This window comes from Wasmannia auropunctata, unplaced genomic scaffold (genome assembly GCF_000956235.1).
Source record: "Wasmannia auropunctata unplaced genomic scaffold, wasmannia.A_1.0 LD336101.1, whole genome shotgun sequence".
Classification (NCBI taxonomy): Eukaryota; Metazoa; Arthropoda; class Insecta; order Hymenoptera; family Formicidae; genus Wasmannia; species Wasmannia auropunctata.
Genome location: NW_012026789.1, coordinates 5454618 through 5477278, shown reverse-complemented (window position 1 = coordinate 5477278; position 22661 = coordinate 5454618). Strand labels below are relative to the sequence as shown.

Here is a 22661-nt window from a genome sequence, read left to right as displayed (position 1 = left end):
GATACATTATTTGAAAATAATTTTGTTAGACCATCAAAATAATTATGTAGGACGCTTAACCTGGTTGTTAGAATGTCAAAACTTTTTGCGGCATTGCTCATTATAAACTTGAACGTCCTACATAACTATTTTGATAATCCAACAAAATTATTTTGTTCAGATCTGTATCCAGCTTTTTATAGATATTTTAGCAAAATCGTTCGGTTCAATTTGTATTCGTATATTACTCGATAATTCGTATGAAATGCGAATGCAGCTTGTTCACTCATCGCTCAAAGGGCAGCGAGCAGAAATGATTGGTATCGATCGTACTCTCGATTTGTGGCGGAAACGGATTGTCGTTGGGACGACGCTGGCGTTGATTTACGATTATCGTTGTGACGTGCGCTGGTAATAAGCCGCAATCGCCTTCTCCTTTGCGCACCTGCGTGCCACCGTCGTGCCGCCGCGCGCCGCCGCCGCCGCCGCCGCCGCCGCCGCCACCGCCACCGCCGCCGTCGCGCAACGGTTGCATCCTTACTGGGTCAGCACGCGCGCGTGCGATCGATATCTTCACCTTGCCGAGACAGGAGCGTGCACCGGCGATCTGACCTACTGACCCACAAGCGCGGCAGCAGGTCGCCGAGAACGAGGACACGGGGCCCTCCGCGCGCTGGAAACCGGACTGGCGCGATCGGTTAGATGAAATCGGATACGACGTGAGTGCACTCGATGTTCGCCGATGATCGCGCTGATTGAAGGTTTCTACATGCGCTTGCTGATAAATTGCTTTTAAGCGTTTCGAATAACCGGGAAATCAAATATGCCAACAAACAAGCGAAGAGAAGACGAAACAAGAGCTTTAATATTTTCAGCAGTTCTTTAAATGCAACTTATAAAAGTTACATCAGTATATCTATATGTATAGACTATTAAAGTAACTTCATTATTTTAATCGACATTAATTTGTCGCTTAATTTCGAGAGGAGAACTATACGCGAAGAGTGAAATATGCAATGAAACGCGTAACGGACAGATCGATGCGAAAGTGTCAGAGCGATAAAACGGTTGTAAATCATATTGAACGGGCCACATCGGCAGCGCGGGCTAATTAATCGCGATGCCAAGCGGGGAAATACAGCGGGTGATTATTCCGGCCGATGGACCGGAGGCAAGAAGCGACTCCGGCATAGATCACACCGGACCGGGGACCGACCGACCGGGTTCCGGTAGTGTGTATGCGGTTTGACGGACGGTTTGTCATCTACATTGACGACCACGGTCGGTGTACGGCTGATTCTGCGGTTAAGAACGTGACGCGGCACGAGGGAATGGATCTGCGTAACGAACTCCGAGAATGACGCATTGCGAAACGCTACAATCTTAGAATTTATATATGTAATATATAAACAGTATATATTTAAATTACGTGTGAATCACAAGCGAGAAAAATCCGACCATTCGAAAAAGATTAGCTGTACCGTGATATCAATATTGTTATTACGGATGTATATTTAACTGCAGATAAAAGATATTATTGATATTTTATAAACTGTAAATATTATTTTCGTCAAAATTGGATATATATATTTTTTTTATTTCATGAATATTGTAGGTATATATAATAAAAAGTTTTATATAACCGATATTCTACAGATGCAATATTTTCGAAACAATTTTGCATTATTTTTTTCCTTTAATTTAAACCTTTAAGTAATTTATCTACATATCTTTATCCATTTTTCAAAAAGTTAAAACTTATTAGCAATATTTGTATGGAATATTATACATAGGTGTATTATCTTTTTAAACTCGCGCTACTCTAAACGCTCATTTAAATGATAAATTAATGTCGGCAATTGAAGCGTAAGAGTGCCGCGCGCTGTGTTCCATTCTCAAGTGCTCGTTATGAAGTTTAATCTAATTACGATAGTGTTCCGTGGGTGAGATCATGTTGCCAGATGTATGTACGGCGGATTAATTAGGTCTGGATTTAGGCTTAGAGATCGCATTTAGCTTGAGAACGCGTTCGCCTCAACGGACATCGAAGTCATTGACACAGACCGCGAAAACTTTCTCAACTCCACTCCGCCGCCGCGCTGCCGCGCAGAGTGAAAAGTTTCTCGCAGTCGAAATTACGCTCACCGCCGCGCCTTCTCGTGATCTTTTATTATCGTGGAGGGATACGCCGTTATCGTCGGACCGATGTCAGATAAAAGTGAAATAAGGAAAAACTCACGCGCTCGAAATGTAACGCGGCTCGCTGATAATTCACTACTAAGGATGACTCGGACTTATCCATTAGGGTCCTGTTTTATCGTTTCGGCTTTTACGGTCGTGAAAGTCAATTTCGTCCGAAGCTTACGGTCTGTTTACGAGCGAATGTGTGTGTGCGTGTATGTGTTACGAGAGAACCGTTTTTAATATATAACATACACGTGCATCGGCAAACGCGTTCTCTCAACAATCGGAAATAATATACAGGAACTTTAGCTCTCCCGATATAAATTTAGCATCGCGAATAGCGGGGGAAAGTACGTTAAAACTCGCGGGCGAGTAATAACCGAAAGCCGAAATGCAGCGCTCTCTATAAAGCGCGGCTAATTCGCGTTGCGTTTTAATGTTGGCCGAGTTGAATTCACGCGGAATATCGCCGAAACAAAACTGAATATTGCTCGATTTGTATTTCGTATTTTTAAGCGAGAATAATAACCGATAACGAATATCCGACATATATATATATATATATATATATACACACGACGCTCGCGCGCGCGAATATTACGGGACCGAGAGAATGCGAATCACGGAGTGGAATCGCGCGGAAAATCGTGCCGGCATTGCCCAGGCAATTCCATTACGGTCGGCACGTCAATTCGATCCTGTCCTTTTACGTGTTTCCTTGCTTTGCCCCTATTCTCCCCTTTGCTCCCTGTCCCCTTCTAGCGCTCGATTTCCACGCTTCGCGCGGGTGCGAGTTTTATGAATAGCGTATAAATGGTTTCGCTAATCGAACCGTAATCAAGGGTATTATAACGGGATAATAATTTTCAGCCTCCAATTGCGCGCCGCGCTACACTCTGTTTTTCTTTCATTCTCCATCTTTCCCTCTCCGTCTCTCCTCTCTCATCTCTCTCTCTTTCTTTCTCTCTCTCTCTCTCTCTCTCTCTCTCATTCCATTTTACATGAACGAACGAAAACGCAACGTTATTTTATACCGCGGTATTATTTTCAGTAATTACTATAGGAAGATGTAATTAAATCTGTTACCGCGGGCAATCTATCTGTGTGAAAATACGCGGGAATAATGGAGCTAGTGATCGTTTTAAGTCGGCTTCATTTACCGTAACTTCCGATTGAAACAAAACAAGATACACAAATTATTATTTCGTTTAAAGTAATATTCGTGTATATATTTTGAATATTGGAAGAGGAAAAGATTGTAAAGGAAAAAATGCCACATGTAAAAGAGCCATTTTGATAATGCAAATATCCTCGAAAATCCTCGAATATTTACGCTCCGTATTTATTTCGTGATTCTGCCAAGGGAAAATGAAATCAATTTTGAGATTATACGATTTAATAAATGCAGCCTGAAAATCAGTTTGATGTCCTTACGCCAGATTTGGAATCGCGATTCAATTGAGGAACTTGGATAAACTATCTTGAGATATATAGCTTGAGTTTTGTTTCTTGCAGTTCAATAATCGATTCTTGAGAGAAGTTTATACATACGTATATACATTATATATTAATAGTTTTTGAATCTTATAACATTTTGCCGAAGACTTGAGAGATAAACGATTATGTACATACATGTGTACGTAAAAAATCTGTTTTAAAAATAGATTTTAATTAAAGCATTAAAACTGTTTTTTGAAAAGAAAGTTAAACTAGAGTTCTTTAAATAATAAAGTGTAATTATCTTTATCGTTAATTAATCAACTGTGTGCAAACCGTTATTTAAAAAAAATCATTAGAAATTTTGCATGTAATTAATTTTTATTAGTAACATACGGTTTTATTTTATTAGTAACATAATTATATCAGATTGAAAGAAATTCTTTCGTCAAAAGGGGGGAGGGGATTCGAATGTCTAGTAATGTTTCCATTCGAAAGCGCTCTCTCAATCGAACGGAATCAATGGTTATCTTAGACGACGGTAATCAGACGGTAAGACGAAGCGCGAAGCGTGCAATAATAATAACAGCTCATTTATCAAAACGCGAGGAACGGAATGTTCGGCGTGATTTTACTTTATGGAGCGTTAAATATTTCGAGTCGATAACAGTTTCTGCTGGCGCGCGCGGCCTTGGTGTTTGTTATTGCAGCGTACAGCGCGCTGTGTTTACACAAGGTCGTCGCGCTACCATTCTCGTGAGTGAGACTCGAGCCGGGCAAAAGTATAGTTGCGCCGGCCGTTCCGCACAGCGTACTATGTATTGCTGCTTGAAACGTGGTCGCGAGTCGCGACAAGTGTTCGGAGACAGCGAATGCCATCGTAATTCACGATTATTAAAGTATCTGAGCATTGGCTTGCAACTATTAACTACAGTATTAAGGTTTTTTTCGTGAACGAGACGACTGCTTACATTTCGTGCAATTTATTACATATCCATTCGCGCAATTGCCGCGGCAGCGGCGGAACGGAATAGAAAATAATTAACTGTTCCTTTACTAATAGGCGATAATTAATTACGCACCGCGACATGTTTAAACGACATTTGGATTCGAACGTGTCGTGCGCGCTTGGATCTTCCGGTCTAAATACGTAATTTACCTGCCGTTTTGCGAGCGACAAAGTGGAATAATACACGAGTCACGCGGAATTCGCGTCATTCGAGTCACGGGAATTAAGCCGTGTTGTATCGATCGTGCATTAATAACTAGTTTGAAATGAATGAAAAAGGAGCCGTGCATATAGTTCTATCTGCGTAATGCGTGAAATATTCGATAACGGTGAGATCGGCTGACGGAGCAGCCTTTGGTGTTTGTTTGGTAGCGCGCTTTTGCGTATGCAAGGCCGCCGCCGCGCGACAAGTGTTGTTATTTGCGCGGCGAGACGCGAGCCGCTCGTGCAGTCATCGCGTTAGGTATCTATCGAAATGCGATTGTTTCCCGCGAATAATTAAAGTGCCGGTTAAATCCACGACTGTAAATGCTATTTAGTCAGTCAAGTACTTTGCGCGATTTATCCATTTTGTTTAGTGTTAAACGAAATTATCGTATATGGAACAGGTTAATTCTGAATTGATGTAGCAACGCTATATGTTCAATTAACAATTAAACCTACGTTTTAATATTTGTCGCACTAATTGTAAGTGTAACGTAGATTAAGCGCGGCGTCAGTACATCGCACTTGTTGAAATCCTTCGTCATTGGAGATTTCGTTCGTTATGCTAATTCGCGAGATTCCGCTGATATCGAGTGATTTATAGAGTTTTTTTTTCACGTTACTCTTTCACGATCGCGTTTCGATGGGATTCCGTTGCAGTGTACGATAGCAAGGTAACGTCGCGTGCGATTAACGTCGGCAGTGCCGTATAAAGTGCCGTGCGATTATTCTGATGATTAGTATACGATTAACTATGTTTTCGTGAGTGTGTCGCACAAGTGCAATGACTATATCTGAGAGGAGGAGGAGAAGAGGAGAATCAGACGACATCATGGCAGAACCATCACGAGTAAATTATTTTATTTATTGCTGTGGAATAAATTTTTTACATTTATTTTACGCGCGGGCAGCAATTATTTTTCTGGATATTAATTATCGCGTTGCTATAATTTGCATACATTTTTATTCTGTTTGACATAGTTTTGAATGCAGCCATAATTCTGTCGCAGTGACAACGGTGATTGACATGCTGTGCTTTTTTCTCATTAAAACTATAGAGCGTTATAAAAAAAGGCATGTTAAATTAATATTCAAATTATCGAAAAATCTCGAAGTTTATTATTGGCTCTTTTCCGCGTGACATTGATTAATCCTCTCACTGCGCTTGTTTCGTCACCTGTCATTATGTATATATTTTGACAGTTGTGCGTATCGAAGAGTTAATAGCATAATACAACGTAATTGTATGCATTGTATAAATGTTGTAGTAAGAAGTAAAGAAAAAAAGTTAAATAGCGCGCGAAGCGTCTGTGATGTCTAGTAATATTAAAACTATATGACACATATCAGAGTTTAAGAATGTAGATAGATAATAACACCTTCAATTTATTTATTTGATCTATTTAAAATAGAAATCTATTTTATTGAAAATAACGGAGACTAGAAAGAATAATACACATATTTAATCTTAAAGAATTAATATAGCTGCTAATTTATTGAATTTATAAACATTGCATACGAGTGACATTTTTAAGAAATGTAATTGAGAGGACACTATAAAGATATATTTTATTTGGTTAATTTTTTATATGATATTTTATATGTCAAATAGATTATAATAAATTTAATTTTTATTCGTACAATTTTATTACTCACAATCAGATAATTAATGAATAACATGGAATATAAAATTGTAACATAAAGAAGTATTAAATGGAAAATATATTGGCATTTTTTTAATATTAAAAAAAATTTTGCTTAAATTCTTTCGTGATGTTTATATCTCATAGACGAGGGAGATTGAAAAACAACGTTTATATTCGTGTTGTATGTTTAGTTAGTTAATTTACATGAAATAAATAATGTATAAAATGATAATATAAAATAATGAATAAAATAAGTAATAATACAGAGAAATATTATTAATATAATTGTATTATTATACTTCCTTTTTAATAGAATTTAAATATTCTAAGCCAGAATATTCTATTAAACATTACATAAGTGGATGCGAAAAAATAATATTTAGAGATTTTTTTGCATACATTTTACAGACATAAAAAAAAACATGCTCTGTATGAATAATTAGTATATTTTTATACTCTTAAATAAGCTATTGATATTTAATTTTTTATGGTCTACCCATTTGTGTAATTTGATTATATATTATTTGAAACGAAGAAATTATTTTGTATTTTAATTAAATTCATCAGTAAAATTCAGTGAAATCCAACTATTTTTTCTCATTATTATATGCAATATTGTGGAATATTCCACGAAAATTATACAATATTTTAATGGCGTTATCGTTTCTTCTTTTATAATTAGCTCAGTATATTTTTAATTCATCTCTAATAAAATGTATTTGTTGAACAATGTCTTAAAGCCTGAAACTCTCCCAGATATTTCACCTAATATGCTTTTTGATACAAAATTCATGATGTAATTAATTAGAAAGTAATTAATTTGTTGTATTTTTTCTCTTTGTGTCTACCGCTGATACTCTTTTTAATTTATGGAAATGTAAATCAAACGGTTTATTGTCAGTCCCAAATGACGATTATCCAAGATACAATATTACGAATCGTAAAATATTTTAAAAAATTTCCATCCTACATTCGCTATGATGGACAGTAGGTAGTTTGCCGAAACGAATTGTATAAAAATAAATCTCTCATTATTTCACGAATTTGGTAAATATATCTCTCCACTAGAATTACGGCCTCGCTGTGACGTTTCATCGACGGTGCTTTGTGCGTTTAACTTTATTCAGCGACTCGGAAGAAAATGGAAGCGCGGAATACGATAGCTCGCCACATCCGGGAGCGGGGGCGGCGGACCCGATCCCCGGGTATCGGGTCGCTGTGTTGTAACGGGCGGTTTCGGAATTTACTATCGGCCGCCACGATCGTCGGGGCACGGATTTTCCAATATTAATAAACGCTCGTCGAGAAAGTGTGTTCCGGGTAATGGAGCGCTCATTTCATACGTTATTAGCCGCGGCGAGCGGCGGAAATTTCGACGTGGCTATTACGCCCCGGGGCTGCTATTATCCCTGACAGTGATTATAGCACCACGTACGTATAAGTTTTCCACGTGAACCTGATCAAGCTTTTACTCGCGTCCGTCAGGGTATAGACACCGCTGCTGGACCCGTCCAAAAATTACGTTGGCGAGATCGATTCGGAGCTTCTAGAATAGGCCCAGGCCTCTTCTTCAATTTACTGGACCGGAAAAAGCCGCGACCGCGCGCCGATCGTTAACCGATATACGAACTCGTGCACGCACGTGGCGGATTTACGAGCTATTCGCGGGATGAGTCCCGGGCAAGTTTTAAGCGCTCCCTTCGGAACGTGCGAGATCGCGCGGCTTCGGCCCAGGGGAGGGGGAATCGACCGGTGGATACACCGAGCTTCGTATAGCTGTGCTTTCTTGTCATCTTAAGGATGCTCCTACGGGAAAATCATAGCGATATACGACACGGATACGCGCGCGCGTTGGGGCGGGATGTCGGGATATGAGCTCGTGCACGCACGCGGCAGGAATAATATTAATCTCCAGCAGAAGGAAGGGGAACGGTGCGAGGATTACCCCCCCCCCCCCCCCGCGAGCCCTTTTTCTCGCTTTTTCCCCCTCGTCTATCGCGGTGTCGGGAAAATCGGAAAGGGCGTACACGACGATTTGGAGGATGTTCGAGACGCGAGAAAGAATATCGCTCCCGAGAGTGGTCCCGGAGTTATCGGAAGGGAGCGAGATATCGATCGACCGATACGCAGCGCGCGACACTTCGTTGTCTCGACGCGGAACGAATCCGAGCCAATTGAGCACACGCGGCTATCGCGAGAACATGGTTATTGAAGGGTGTTTTATGATTTCTGTCCCGACAATGTTGAAATTTTCGGCGGCTCACGCGCGTGTTTCATGAATGATCTCTATAAACCCAGTTCGCGTTCCGTTCTCAAAATTAAATTCTGCGGACGTTATTACATTGAGATTTCGAAGATATTCTCGATCCCGAGATAATTGAATGCTAAATGACGAATATACGAAAATATATAGGGGCTGTGAAAAAGTGTCGAGCTTATTGCCGGTGAGAAAGATGTTGAATTCTTGATTTTCGTATTACATCTGTGAATGTTTCAGACAAAAGGACTGCAAGTACATACATATTGAAATTTTGACTTAATTTTGTATGAGAAACGTCATATCGAGAAACTTGTAACTACGAAGGTATTATATACTTTATTTACTTTAATTTTTCATGATACTCTATATATTTCGGTAATTATTTCTCGTGGATTTATTAATCAATAATTTAAAATTCGGTAGCTTGAATCCGAGTGACGGAATTGTGAATATCAACGTCACATTGACGCAGACAAATCGAATTACACGCCAGAGATTTCTCGTCGCTCCAAGTACTTACTTTTCCGGCCCCTCCCGGAGCACTTTCGCGATCGAATGAGAGTTCTTGCTCCGCGAGATGAGAACGCGCCACGGGACGCGGAACGGGCTTATTAAAATACCAATCTGAGGGAATGCAGGCCCGCCGCTGCACTGGCCGCTAGCCAGTTCTCGAAATAATGCCGATTTGTAACGGGCGCCATGCGTCGAGCTCTCGGGTTTGCGACTACCGACTGTAGTAGCGAAACCGACCGCAAAACCGACCGCAATGGAATAACGAAGTTGCCTTACTCGTTACTCCGTCGGATATGTCGTGCATTTTATGATCTCGCGAAACGCGGATCTCTTGTGTGCATCTCGCTGTATTTTTATTAACGTTAAACGCTTTACGTAGCTAGATTTAAATTGGCGTTAGTGAGAATGCAGTGAATGTTATATTAGGAATTTCTCGACATTGTTGAGCTTGACTTGAATTATACGCAAAAAAGTTCCTCTTTCTTTCACGAACAGAAACGCTTTTTACACTTGACGTCGAGCGAAAAAAAAAACGATTGACGACGCGTGTTTTTTTTTTCCTAAATTGTATATTTAAGAGGCACGGCGAGTGGAGTATTCGATCCTCGACGGCCACAGAAGGTCCGTAAATCGCGGCCGCGTGAATTCGCGCGGCGGTTCCCGTTCCTCGTAATCGTGGCGCTTTTATCCGCGGGAAAACGGTGCCGTTGCAACGCGTCGTGAATGCGGCCGGCGTGGCGGAACGGGAAAGGAGAGACACGAAAAGCGGAAGGAGGATAGGAAAACAAAGGGAAACGCCGCAGCTCAAGCCTGGAAAACCGGCTAGAAAGAGTGAGTGAGTGAGAGAGAGAGATTGAGAGAGGGGAGGGGGGAGGAGGAGGGGGCGATGGGTCGAAGAGAAAATAGGAGGCGACAGTGGCGGAATTCATACGAACCCGGGGTTACGCGTTTTACATTACGCGAAAATTCCGGAGTTCATTCTCGCACGAGTAAATCCTGGAACTCGATATCGGCGCGGCGAATCGAAGCCGGCAGACTTATATGAGAAAGAGGGAGAAAGGAGAAAGGAGGAAGGAGGGAAGGAGGGAAGGAGGAAATGTATGGAGAGAAAAAGTGAATGAAAGAGAGAACGAGAACGAACGTTCGACGACTCCGGGCAAATGATGGAATTTACGATAATCTTTTCCGACACGGCTGATGGTTGATTATTATCCTGCAGAGACTGCAGGTGGCCGTGCGCGCATTAATTTAGTTTTATCTGCCGACGTGCATAAATTACGCGGATTTCCTCGTTCATCGTGAGTTTCTCGCGATTCAAGAGCCACTTTATTTTTCCTTTACCTACCGTACTTTTCCGTTACACACTTTATACATGGAATTATATCTCAAAGAAAAAGAGAATTACATCGGGAAATGGAGAGAGAGAAAGCGATCGCGGAGTGATTTAAATCCATCACAGTGATTTAAATACATTTTTTTTTAAATTAAGGGCGCGCGTACGGTAAAAGAGATTAAAGGGAAGCAAAGTTCACTGTATGTATGAGATATCTGATATGAGAACACAGAATTCTGACGCGATATCGGTATAATAATACATGGGGAAATGCTTTAGCGACTGTCGCTCGGAGCTCGCTAAAAGTATTAACTCGCGTTGATTTAATACGCTCCGATTTCCTGATATCGCGTGCCGCCTTGCACACGTAAGCGTTAATAATTCTCGTTATATTGATGTATCGCGTGACGCTATGCTTATATGCTTGGTATGCAACGCACGCGGGACGTCCCGATGGATTTATCTGCGTCAGGAAAATTTTTATAGTGTTTCGAGATTTGACGACAAGAACGGCATGTAGATGTTCGATTAGAAGTGTTTCGAGGTTTGATGATGGTATGTAGATTTTCGACTAAAAGCGCTTGATCGTCATGGTATTAGATGCTTTATTGAAGATATTTGACTTGTATTTAACATTGCAATATCTCCGTTTGTAGGGCACGTAGAAAAAAAATTAAAACACTTTCATTACACAAATCGAACTTAATGTCGATTAAGATGATGTCGATTAAGACTACTTGGAACTTAATCGGTTCGACCGTTATTGAGATCTCATAATCTCGGATGCTCGTAACGCGTAAAGAGACCCGGCATGGCTTGACATTCATTTTATACGTACATATATTAATATGTATATAATTTTATTTATATTTTATTTGTATTTATATTATTTAAACACTTGACACCAAACCACTATACCGTATCTCCTGATTCAGCGAGCTATAAATATGCATCTCTCACGATAATACATACAGGATGTTACGAACAAAGCAATTGTGAGACTTTCTTTGAACTTTCTTTTTTTGTATGTATTTTTCTTAAATTTTTACTTTCTTAAAAATTTTTTAATTTTTTGATGTAGAATGTAGGTTTCTATATTACATATATTCTTGGTAGTTTTACAGAATATAATTTCCGCAGCTACGTGGAACTTTTATTGTCTTTCAAAAACGGAAATTGAACTTTGGACAATGCCGATGGGACAAAAAATAATTGTTACTGATTTGTTCACGGAGATCAATTTAGAGCGCAAAAACGATGTAATAATTGGGTAAATTTACATTTTGAACGTGATAATGTCCCGTATATAATCGTGAAACAAGGAAAAACTGTAACAGGGAGAGCATTGCGGCATTGACCTTGACCAGAGAATGAAGCTCGTTATCGGTAGCGAAGCAACGAAATTAATCCCTGCAGAGCGATTGTTTCTAGCGTTCTCACGATAATATCTAATCGAGGTCGATTGGTTTATTCGATGATAACAGAACGATTAAACGTGTGCTATCCTCACACAGCAATTTCAATTAGACTTCAGTATGCGCGATTTGAACGAATTGAGTCAAATAGTTCGAAGTATCAACGCTTGAATTTCGCGTCTGAACAGTTTGCATCGTTCGAATTGTTTAATCAATTTGCATTGCTCGAGAAATTGTTTTTCGTAATTAGTATTCGTCGTCGCGCGAGTAGAAATGAACTAGTTTTTATGTGTCCTTTTTTTTTGCACGACGTATCGTTTAACTGTGCTAATTTTTCTGAATTTAGATTAAAACTGTTTTCAAATAATTTGAAGTCTTAGCGAAGTGTCCGAATTGTTCGACTATCGGAAAATACTTGCCGACCTTTAACGCTAATCCGTTCCGCCACGTTCCGGAGGAAAACTGAAACTCGGAGAGACGGAAACACGTGCGCGCGTGAGAACACGTCGATCGTCTATACGATCGAGACACATAAGCATAAGAATAAAGCAGGACGTTAAAGTATAATGGATGTGAGGTCAATAGGTGTTAGGAAAAGGAGTTACGTAATGTACCATTGTGTAATATATATTTCGTAATAGGTGACACAGACGGATATGTCGAATCTGCGTATAATGTCTCTTTATACTTGCGAAGTAAACTGGGACGCGTAAGAGTTTCGGGAAACACTTTTGTTTCATCTGCGAGAAAGAGAAACTACTTCGTGTCGACTAGCTACATGTAATTACAGGACTTCGATTGGATCAATTGTTGTGTGTATCGCAATTCTTGATGGCTCTCCGCGTACTATAGTGCCATTCCCGGTTCTCATGAACTTCCGAAGTTGCGTGGGCTTTCCCTCGACAACAGTCAAGTACAAATAGTATCCGTGTGAGATCGAGAGTTGAGAGATCGAGAGAGTCAGTCACACTGTCTCTCGCGGCTCTGCAGTCGTCGCATGGCGAACGGAGAGGCGTTTGCGAGAAAGAGGGCGAGAGAGAAGGGGAGAAGAAGAAAGAGACACGTGCGTGTGCGTGTGTATTCTTAGGCGGCCGGCGAAATCGGCGGCGAGCAGCCGTTACTCCGGCGGTGCATAAATAACTGGTGACGTCAGGTCAGGTACGTGGAACCGTGGGACGGGGTTCCTCGATCGTCTCGTTTTGTCTCTCCAGAGTGCAACTCTCGCATGCGGCGTTGCCTCTCACGATGTCCCGAAGTCACTGATCTCGGCGACGAGTGTTTCGAAATCGAGTCTTCGCGCTCCGCGCGGCATTTGAACATTACTCTTCCGCGCGACGCCGCGATCTTTACGGTCGAAATTAGATCCGCCTGTCAACTCGGAAAACGCGCGAAAAGCGTGACTTCGGTTCCGCTGGAACAAGTATATAATCGCTCGGTCAATTTGTTATGCGAACGCGCGAGAGCGCGCGGCTCATTCAGGACGATAAATCGCAATAAATCGCGATCGCGCACATTGCCGTCTCTCGTCGTGACCTTTCGCGAGATTTGTTCGAAAAATCTGTAAAAAATTGCCTTATGATGGCGGGCATGAAGGTGGGCGGCTGCTTGTACGAGGAGGAGGCGGAGGACGAGCAACTTATAACGAGCTGCAGAGCCCCGTACGCGATTTTCGAGAGGGAAATATTCTCCGTTATCCCGTGACTTTGCCGGAGGGTTTGCTGCAACCCTCGCCCTCCCCTTCCATTCTGCTCTCATCTTTTCACCGGTAGTCTCACTTAACTTTCCTCCGTCGTTAAAGGAAGATCAGAGCCGATCCAATCTTTCCTCTCGCTTCGCTGCGGTGTATTCCTAACTTTATTTCATATCCTCCTTCTCTCCTTCGTGCACATCTGATTGTCAGTGTTTTCGTTTTGAGAATCGATAGATCGATAAAATCGAAGAAAATTGAGAATGTATTTTTTACTCGTTTGTATTAATTGATTAATTTTGCAGTTAATCTCGAAACAATCATCTCGAAATGTATTTGCGTGCAGATGTAAATTTATTTAAGTTTGTTTTTTTATTAAATAAGGTAAATAATTTAGAGAACTTGAGCTCTTATATTATTGATCTTACATGATAATTTATGCGATCCTATACAGTTAATATGATCCTACATAAATTGCTAACGCTGTTGGTTTTTCAGTAAAACAATTTTCTCTACGTGTGTATTGTTTTAAATCTAATTGCTTTTATTAAATGTTTCTTTTATGAAAGTGTGTAAAGTAAGTTCTAGTTTTATAAAAAGAAAATTTAATGTACGTAAAAGAAGAAAAATAGAGAGAGAGAGAGAGAGAGAGAGAGAGAGAGAGAGAGAGAGAGAGAGAGAGAGAGAGAGAGAGAATATAAGGTAAATAATAAATGCGCATTTCTTTCGGTCTTTTTCTATAAATATTATGAATACAGATGAATCCGCCTTACCGCGAATGTTACCAATGTACGGGATTAACAGGCCGCGGCTCTTTGTAACTAGGATTACATCGCGATTTCATTCGATAAGTTTGCTTAATGGACGATCAACAGGAATCTTGCCTCTGGACTTCCATCTCTAGCGCGAAACTTTTTAATTAAAAGAACAGGGGACGCCGCGAGATATCTTCCGCGAGAAGTGGAGAAGTTCGCGGGAATATTCAGATATTCAAGCCACCGTAATACTCTCTGGCGGGTGAATTTATTTACGAAGTACAAAAGCGTGGGAGTGGGGATGAGGGAGGGTTGAGGGAACAGCATCGCGATTCATCGTAAACGCGGACAAACATCCGTAATTCATGCGTTTGTTAGCGCTCGTCGCTCGAAAACTGTGCGCGCGATGTTACAGTTTAACTTATCATACAAACAATATATCTCTTTTATAAAAATATCACACTGTTAGAAAACAATTATAAATGAGAATCTCAGTATTGTTGATATTCTTTGTAAACGTTACACAAGTATCATTATTATTTACTTTTTTAGCTTATAATTAAATATTAAGTTGCTGCAAAACACTCGTACCTTTTAAATCAAGTTGAAAATAAAATGTTAGCAACAAAAATCAAAGCCAAATTGCTGCCATAAGTTTTAGTAGACTGTTTTCCTTACCTAAGGAAAAACTTTTCGATTCTCTTTTAAAGAACTTTGGTTTTCTAACTTTGTTTAATATAAGAGTTTGACGGAGCGAAGGAAGGAGGGGGGGGAAGAACGATAAACTTTTAGCACCAATCTAATGATACAACTGACAATACGGATAACCGAGGTCTCTTTTATTTTGCTAATGTTAAAAGCTGCTGAAATAAGCTGAATTTAATTCCGCACAAAAATTTTATTGAATGTTTATGCATGTTTGCGAATTACGACGGGTAACGTGTGTATTGTTGTATCGACGGTAATCGAGAGTCTCCAGTCGTAGCGGAAACAAATCGATAACGAATCTCACGCCTGAAATAAATGTACCCGTGGCGCGCTACGGCTGCAACGGGCAACTAATTTGCGTTCGAGCCGCGGAGTAATTAACGCCGGCCACCGGATCCAGCGTTCTCTCTTGACGCCGATAAATTCGATGATGTTTTATCACTCCGCTCGCAGCCGCGACATGTACGGCGTAAATTTGTAAATTTATTCGTTCCGACCCACTACAAATTGTTTACTCTTTCGTTCTTTTATGGAGATTATTTTCTTATTTCTCCTATTATGTCTTCTTTAGCAAGTCACGATGGGGTGCTCGAACGTGATTCTAAGAACTTTTACGTACGTAGCCTTGAAGGAAAGGAAATTACATATAATCTATCGACATAACGTCTTTGGGAGGCTATATATTACTTTAGCGCACATCAAAAGTTACGCAGTCGTGATTCGGAGGATGAGACTACAATTGAATTATTTCCCCCTTCAGATTGGTTCTTTCTCACATGGGTGCTGCGCGCCGGCGACGATGGTAACGAGGCCAGCGCATGTATTTACCCGCGTATATAACCCATTAAGTATTACCTAACCGCCTGGGCGTGCGAGAGTCGGGAATAGAGCGGCAGATGCGAGGTCGAGTGATGTCATGCGTTCGACGTTCTCCAAGTTCGTGGGCAACGAGCGAGCGAGCGCGCGCGTTCATCGTACGTCTAACGCGTTAATGATGCGCGTTACGAAAGTAGTATCGCGTTTTCCATGGCCGAGGATATGCTGCTAACGTTATTACGCATAATAGACAAACGATTATCGCACTCGCGAGTGTAAACGAGTAAAAAAAGGAGGAAACACGAGAAGCATGCTCGATGAATAATCTATATTGTGGTTTTTTAGTAAATTGAGTTATTTTAGAAATGTTCAATTTTTTTATATTATAATGAAATTGCTGTGCCGAACTTGACGTATGCAAAATTCTAGGGTAGATTATCGATGAAATAAGAGAGAAAAAAAGCTGAAAATGTAACTTTTCACGTATATATTACAGTTAGTTTCAGGTTGAACTCGGAGACGCTTCTTTAACTTTACAAACGTTACTTAAGACTTTTCCAAAAAACGATATTATAAAATTATGATTTTAATGGTCACAAAAAAGTAATAGGTCATTTTGGAAAGATATTTAATGTTGTAATGGCAAAATATCGCATAATTTCGCTATAACAATCTACATTGTATCTCACTTTCCTATCCTCGTTCATTGCCGCGCGAAGTTAACAAAATCGTTTATATCATACTATTTCATTAGATATATACGTGTAAGTTTTTATATTTTATCTAAATTGTACAAATATATACGATTTTGGGTGAATCCTGGTGAAGTGCCCCAAATTTTCGGCACTTTACTAAAGAACTACCTTAAAAATCTTGTGTGTATATTCACGAGATCATAAAGTCTTCCATCATTTGCGATATTCCTTGTCGAAGGATTTATTTGCGAGTGGTTGGAAATACCAGTCGCGCGAGAGTTTTGCGATTCAGCGTCCGGTCGCAGATCCAGACGTAGGCAATCGTAAATCCTACTGTGAGACGTACCTGTGGATCCTCTAAAGTGGAACCAATTAGCGAGACTCACCTTTTCTTGTCGTACACGTGGTTTGTTATCGTCGAATTGAGATTCTCGCAAAGTCTACGCTTCCCATCGCTCGTTAAAGAGCGTAATACGGCCGGTTAATTCACGCAGATGCTGCATTTTCTCGAAAATCCCTCAAAGAGACTGTGTCAATTAGCGGAGCCGGGAAGGCCTTGACCGGTCTTCCCTTTGCCGGCGATGACGACGATAACGGCGTAACTGCGAATCGTTAATTGCTGAAACGCGCGATTGTTGGAATATTCCGTGTTGTAGACGTGCGTTACGAGTTACGAGTAGCTTAAACTCGCTTCTTTTAACTGTCTTTTTACTACAAGCTTTTTCCTTAATTTTATTTAAAAATCCACTTTTATAAACGAACTCACATTTGTATTTTATAGCGTTAATTTGGGAATTCTGTATTCAACATTTATTAGATATCAATTTGTCGATCAAACCCATATCCGTATGCTAAAATATTTAGGCTCGCGATCTCTTAATTTCATTTCATTGAATTTAATTACTATTCAGACGATTTTGATTTCCAATATTGGAACAGTCGTAAGTAAGTAATAGACCACTAATAAGTTCGCGAATAAACGGGCCGATGTTTTCGCACTGAACTTTAGTAATTAATCGAGCGCGGCGAAAGAACGGGCCGTGGAAGTAGGTGGCTAAAAGCGGTCGCGACCGTTTCAACAAACTCCCTTCGTCCACCCATTTCTCACTCCGCGCCAACCCTTTCCCGCCGAGCTCTCCCCTCGCAGTATTTCATCTCACTTTCTCGTTACTTCCGCTTATCCACCACGTGCGTTCTCGTATACATTAAATTACGTTCACATGTATTTCAACAAGAAATCTAACAGCATGCAGAAAGTCTAATTACAGCGATGAGAGAGCTCAGAAATAACTAATTTTTTCAAAAGAATTACCAATTTATTTATTTCTTTCAGAAAAAGGGAAAATGCTCATAATTTTCATTCTGTGCATCGTACGAACGTTTGTGTAAAATTATCGAATTCCATTTTTTGCCAATGGAATTTCTTTTCCCTACAGTGATTTTTAGATCTGCGTGGATTTAGAAAAGTTCTCATTCTTGGAATGGAGAAGAATTCTGCCGCACTTTTCGCGGGCTATATACGCGAGAGTCTGAATCAGCAAGTTCCGAGGACGTTTTAAATTTCTTTAGAGATAGCGTTGCGAAACGGCGTGATCGCGAAAAATAACATGAAAAAAAAACGAATCGAGCGCGGTAGCGAATGACTTCATTTCTCGTCGCAGCGTGCGGGAAAACGATTTTTTCCACCCCGCTGTCGTAAAGCACGGTCGCGAGGCGAGTTCATCTCCTTAGCTTGCGCACTTGAGAGGTTTAATTGAATTACCCGACATATAATCCATTTTCTCCGAACGGCGATCTGAGTCACGATCGTCGATTCACGTAATTGCGATGATACTCTGCTTGCCAGCTTGTAAATAGTGTAAGATAAGGTAGAATTCGTCGTACAACCGGAGAGTAATTCGATCTGTTGAAGCAAGTGAGAAGAGACAGCTCTTCTTTTCTCGCGCGACGCATTGTTTTCGAGAAAGCCGAATTTGAGAGTTCGTTTGATATGCGTGAACATAACTTGATTAACATATCTATACATTTTATTCATTATTTCTTCTTGTTGATTTGCAAACGTACACGGAAAGAACAATTTTGCTGAATCCAGATCTGAAAATAATTTTTGTTCAATAATCAAAATAATTTTATACAAAAGTCAAAATGATTGCTAGAATATCAACACGTTTTATAGCAATGCTTATCAGTTTTAACATTCCAACAAATTATTTTGGTGATTCAACAAAAAATTATTTTTAGATTTGTATTTAGCAAAATTTTTAAACAAAATGGTCCTTTGCGTGTACGCAAGTATGAAGATATTTACGGACTATTTGATCTTTATTGGTGACGCGAAAGAAGAAAAAGCAACTTTGCTTTCTTTATATTATCGGTTATCTTGATAATTGGAAAATTATCTGTCTTCTGTGTATTTAGCAATAATATCGTGCCATAATAGAATTCTGAATGTTAGAGGTTCTTTATTCATAATTCATTACATATTAAGCTCGTAGAGGAGGAATGATTTTGGAATTACAATTGAATAATTAATAATTATAGTATACTTTTGTATACTTTTCTTCTTCTCTTTTTCGAAATAGCGAAGGTAATTTCTGCGAAATTTAACAAAAATAAAAAAACAAAATATAAAAGAAAACGTCAGAGAATTATTCTATAAACGTAACAAATGGCTAGTAAAGAACGAAGGTCTACTTCGACTTATGTAATTGCAGCGACTATGACCATCGTTTTACTAAAGCATTATATTGTCACATTTTGTTAGCGCGTAACATTTGTTTGCGCACTTGCGAGCAATTTGATGAACTTCCAGGCAACATATTTACCTACGAATCGCGTATAAGAATGGAATTCGATCGGTTATTCGTGCTGTAATGACCGGTCGCGGCCGAGCGATGTTTGCAGAAAGAACGTACTTATTTGCGCCCATTACAGCCCGAGCCATATCTTCAGCGTGCGTTTTTTGTAATAAGATTTATCGGGCCGTAGGCAGCGCGGCGCCATGGATGTATCTCGCGCGGTCTGCTTTTGGTTAATAACACAGAGCGGGTCGGGACGGCGCGGCAGATACAAATTGCGCGGTACCGGCGAGCGAGCGCGCGAACCCGCGCGCGAACAATGGCGGGAACGATGCCGCGCCGGCGATTGTGCGCGGCCGGGGCGCGCTTCGGAAAAATGTGAGCGGAACGCTCGCCCGGGCTCGGGGAGTTCAAATGGTATACGGTAACGGACTGACGCTGACAAGTTTACAATCGATAATCCTATAAATCCGCCGTCGCCGTCTCCTCCTCATTCAAGCAAATAAATCGATACGCTGCTGCCACGCTTTAGTTTTCGCTAATCATAGCCCGCTTCTCTCCCCCCCCCTTTCCCTTTCTGAAATTTCGGTTTTTGGCGTGTGCACTGTTAAACCTATAGTGTCAAACTGAACCTTATTTAAGTCGTCACTGCTCCTACTTAATAAATAGTTATTTTTAATTAAAACATTATAGTTATTCTTAAATAAAATAATGAAATTTAACTCAAATTTGGATTAAATTTGAACTGTTTTAAATTATTTAATTCCATTGTTTTAGTAAAAAAGAACTATTTATTAAGTAAGAGCAGTGACGATTTAAATAAGGTTCAGTTTGACCCTATAGATTTAACAGTGTGAAATGTTTATTTTTGAAATCTTAACCATAGATATCCTGTCTGTGCTATCGCTTTTATAATTGGGTAAAATTTAGCGAAAGAGAATAATACTTTTGTCCGGCGCGGAGAGATTTAATTATATAATATTCCTCCACCGGTCGTTCACTGGTGCATTTACCTCGCTCGTGTTCCCGCGCGGAAGACACGGGATCCGAGGGCGATTGACGGCGAGCTTAATTAAGGTAATAATAACCGCGCGAGTCATCGTCTAATTAATACACGGCGGGGCAAGAGGGGGGATGGGGACTCTTTTCGCGACCGTCGAACCGATTTTTATCGTTTGGAGGATGCTGGTGACAAAAAGCCGACGAGTAACGGCGCGCGGGATCCTCGATCCTTATCGCCCGGCGGCTATTAAGTCGTTCCGCGTCGGCGGCGTGCGGGAGAGGAGGATCCGCGAGAAAAGCTGTAACGGGGATTACGAGCCCCCGGTATACCGACTCGGTCCTTCTTAATAGCTTCATTCGATCGCGAAGGGCCCGAGGGGTAATTGATGGCCCTTCATTGTGTCCCGTCCCGTCGCGAGAGTATAGCGCGCTTGGCCAGCGCGGCAATAAGGGCCAATGTCCCTCTCTCGGGGTGGGAAATTACCCTCTCGTGCGTTATTAATGGTTTCGTAAGCGCCATCCTGGTCAATAAGCAAGCGGCAGGTCGAATTCCTGTCACGTACGCAGCCCCGGTGTTTTGGGTACATTATACCCTTCTTCGCCACGCGTGCCGTGCAGTTTCGGCAACGCCTTCGACAAATAAGCAATTAAACGCGATGTTTCTCGCTGCAGATACGCGAGGCATCGTTTATCCTCTCGAGTTTCGATAACAGCGAATACTCGATGTGTCGATAAATAAGAGGCTTTTGGATTTTTTAAGTGCTTTATTTAGATAGGAGACGCTATTTGTTATTTAATTCTTAGATAAGTAACGATTTTGCTTAAATCGAGACTACTGCTCTTAAAAGCTCATCACAATTTGACGTAATATTATAGTGATTCTCTTTGACGCAACAAAGTGATCACTACCTATATACACATATAGCTGCAGCACGACATATAGAAGGGTGAACTAAGGTTCAATGTCCTCCTTTGACAAAGAAATATTCTGCGCGTCTTCGTGTCCCCCGCCCGCGAACGCTCGTAAAGATCGACGCGATTTTCGCTCACAGCGGGGCTTTATCCACGGTTTCTACACCGATCATCCGTTTTTCCCCCAAGCAGGCGCGGCGTTCGTACACCGCGTCGCCACCCTTCGGAAGCAGACGAAGACAAAGCACCACGACATAAATAATTTATCTCGGAGGCGGTACCCGCGGCGTGACGCAACGCGGCGACGTCGACGGTCTGCGTTGCATTAAATATGAAATCCAATATAAACTTTCGAACGATATAAACCTAGAGTATACCACCTGGCCACTATTACGTCGCGTACACATTCTCCCGCGCAACCCTCTAATCTTTTAATCATTTCTGCGTTTATTTTTGCAACATCAAGTGGTTCATAAAAATATATATCAATCTAAACTCCGGAGTGAGAGAAGAGAGAGAGAGAGAGAGTCGCAATTGGAAGCCCTTTTTGTTTAGGAACAAATTGATCGTATTTGACATTTAATTGAATAAGTTGTAAGGCATATGGCGTGTACGCGTAACGAATGTGAAACTTGACGAATGTGAAACTCATCTTGCTATTTTTTCACCAGGATGCAGAGACAAAGCCGGCGTAGCTCGGAGGTGGAGGTTGCGCTTATGCGCCCTGTAAGCACAGCTGGCTAATAGCCTCGGAGCCCGTCCCCGACACCCTGCAGCCACACCAGGTAGGAATCTTTCGTTTACCTTGTACATGCGCGTGCATATACTCCGCGCGCGTCGCGCTGCAGATAGTCTGCCGTCCGCCTCTCTGTGTTTTACTGCACAAAATCAGGATCGCCAGGCCGTGTTCTCCCGAGCGTGAAAATATCCGTACTCCGTACGCCCTTACACGCGAGGCGGTAATTAGCCGTTAATCCTTTCGCTCGCAAGAGAGAGAGAGAGAGAGAGAGAGAGAGAGAGAGAGAGAACTTGATGCGGGTGCAACGATGAACATGTATACTCAGAGTGTTGCTTTGAAGTGTCGAAATGCACCGCGAAAGAGACATCCAACCGCATTATAGTGACGCGCATCGCCTGGAGTTTCCGATTTATTTACGAGACACTCGCGAGATCGATTTATAACAGTATTATTGACACATTGATAAATGCGCGCACACATTTATCCTATCAGTCGCGCTGTTACTATTCGTTTTCGTATTTGAAGGATTGTCTCAAAAAGTGTATGGAATATATTTCAACAATATATGT

General features: G+C 41.0%; 1 protein-coding gene across 2 annotated transcripts in view; it reads left to right on the top strand.

Annotated features, from left to right (window-relative positions):
- LOC105460410 overlaps positions 1 to 22661 on the top strand; it is a 186549-nt gene that overhangs the window by 98475 nt on the left and 65413 nt on the right. For both annotated transcript variants that reach the window (XM_011706863.1, XM_011706856.1), the window contains one exon: positions 22025 to 22138. The gene's annotated coding sequence lies outside the window, so the exon portion shown is untranslated. The remainder of the gene's footprint in view (positions 1 to 22024; positions 22139 to 22661) is intronic.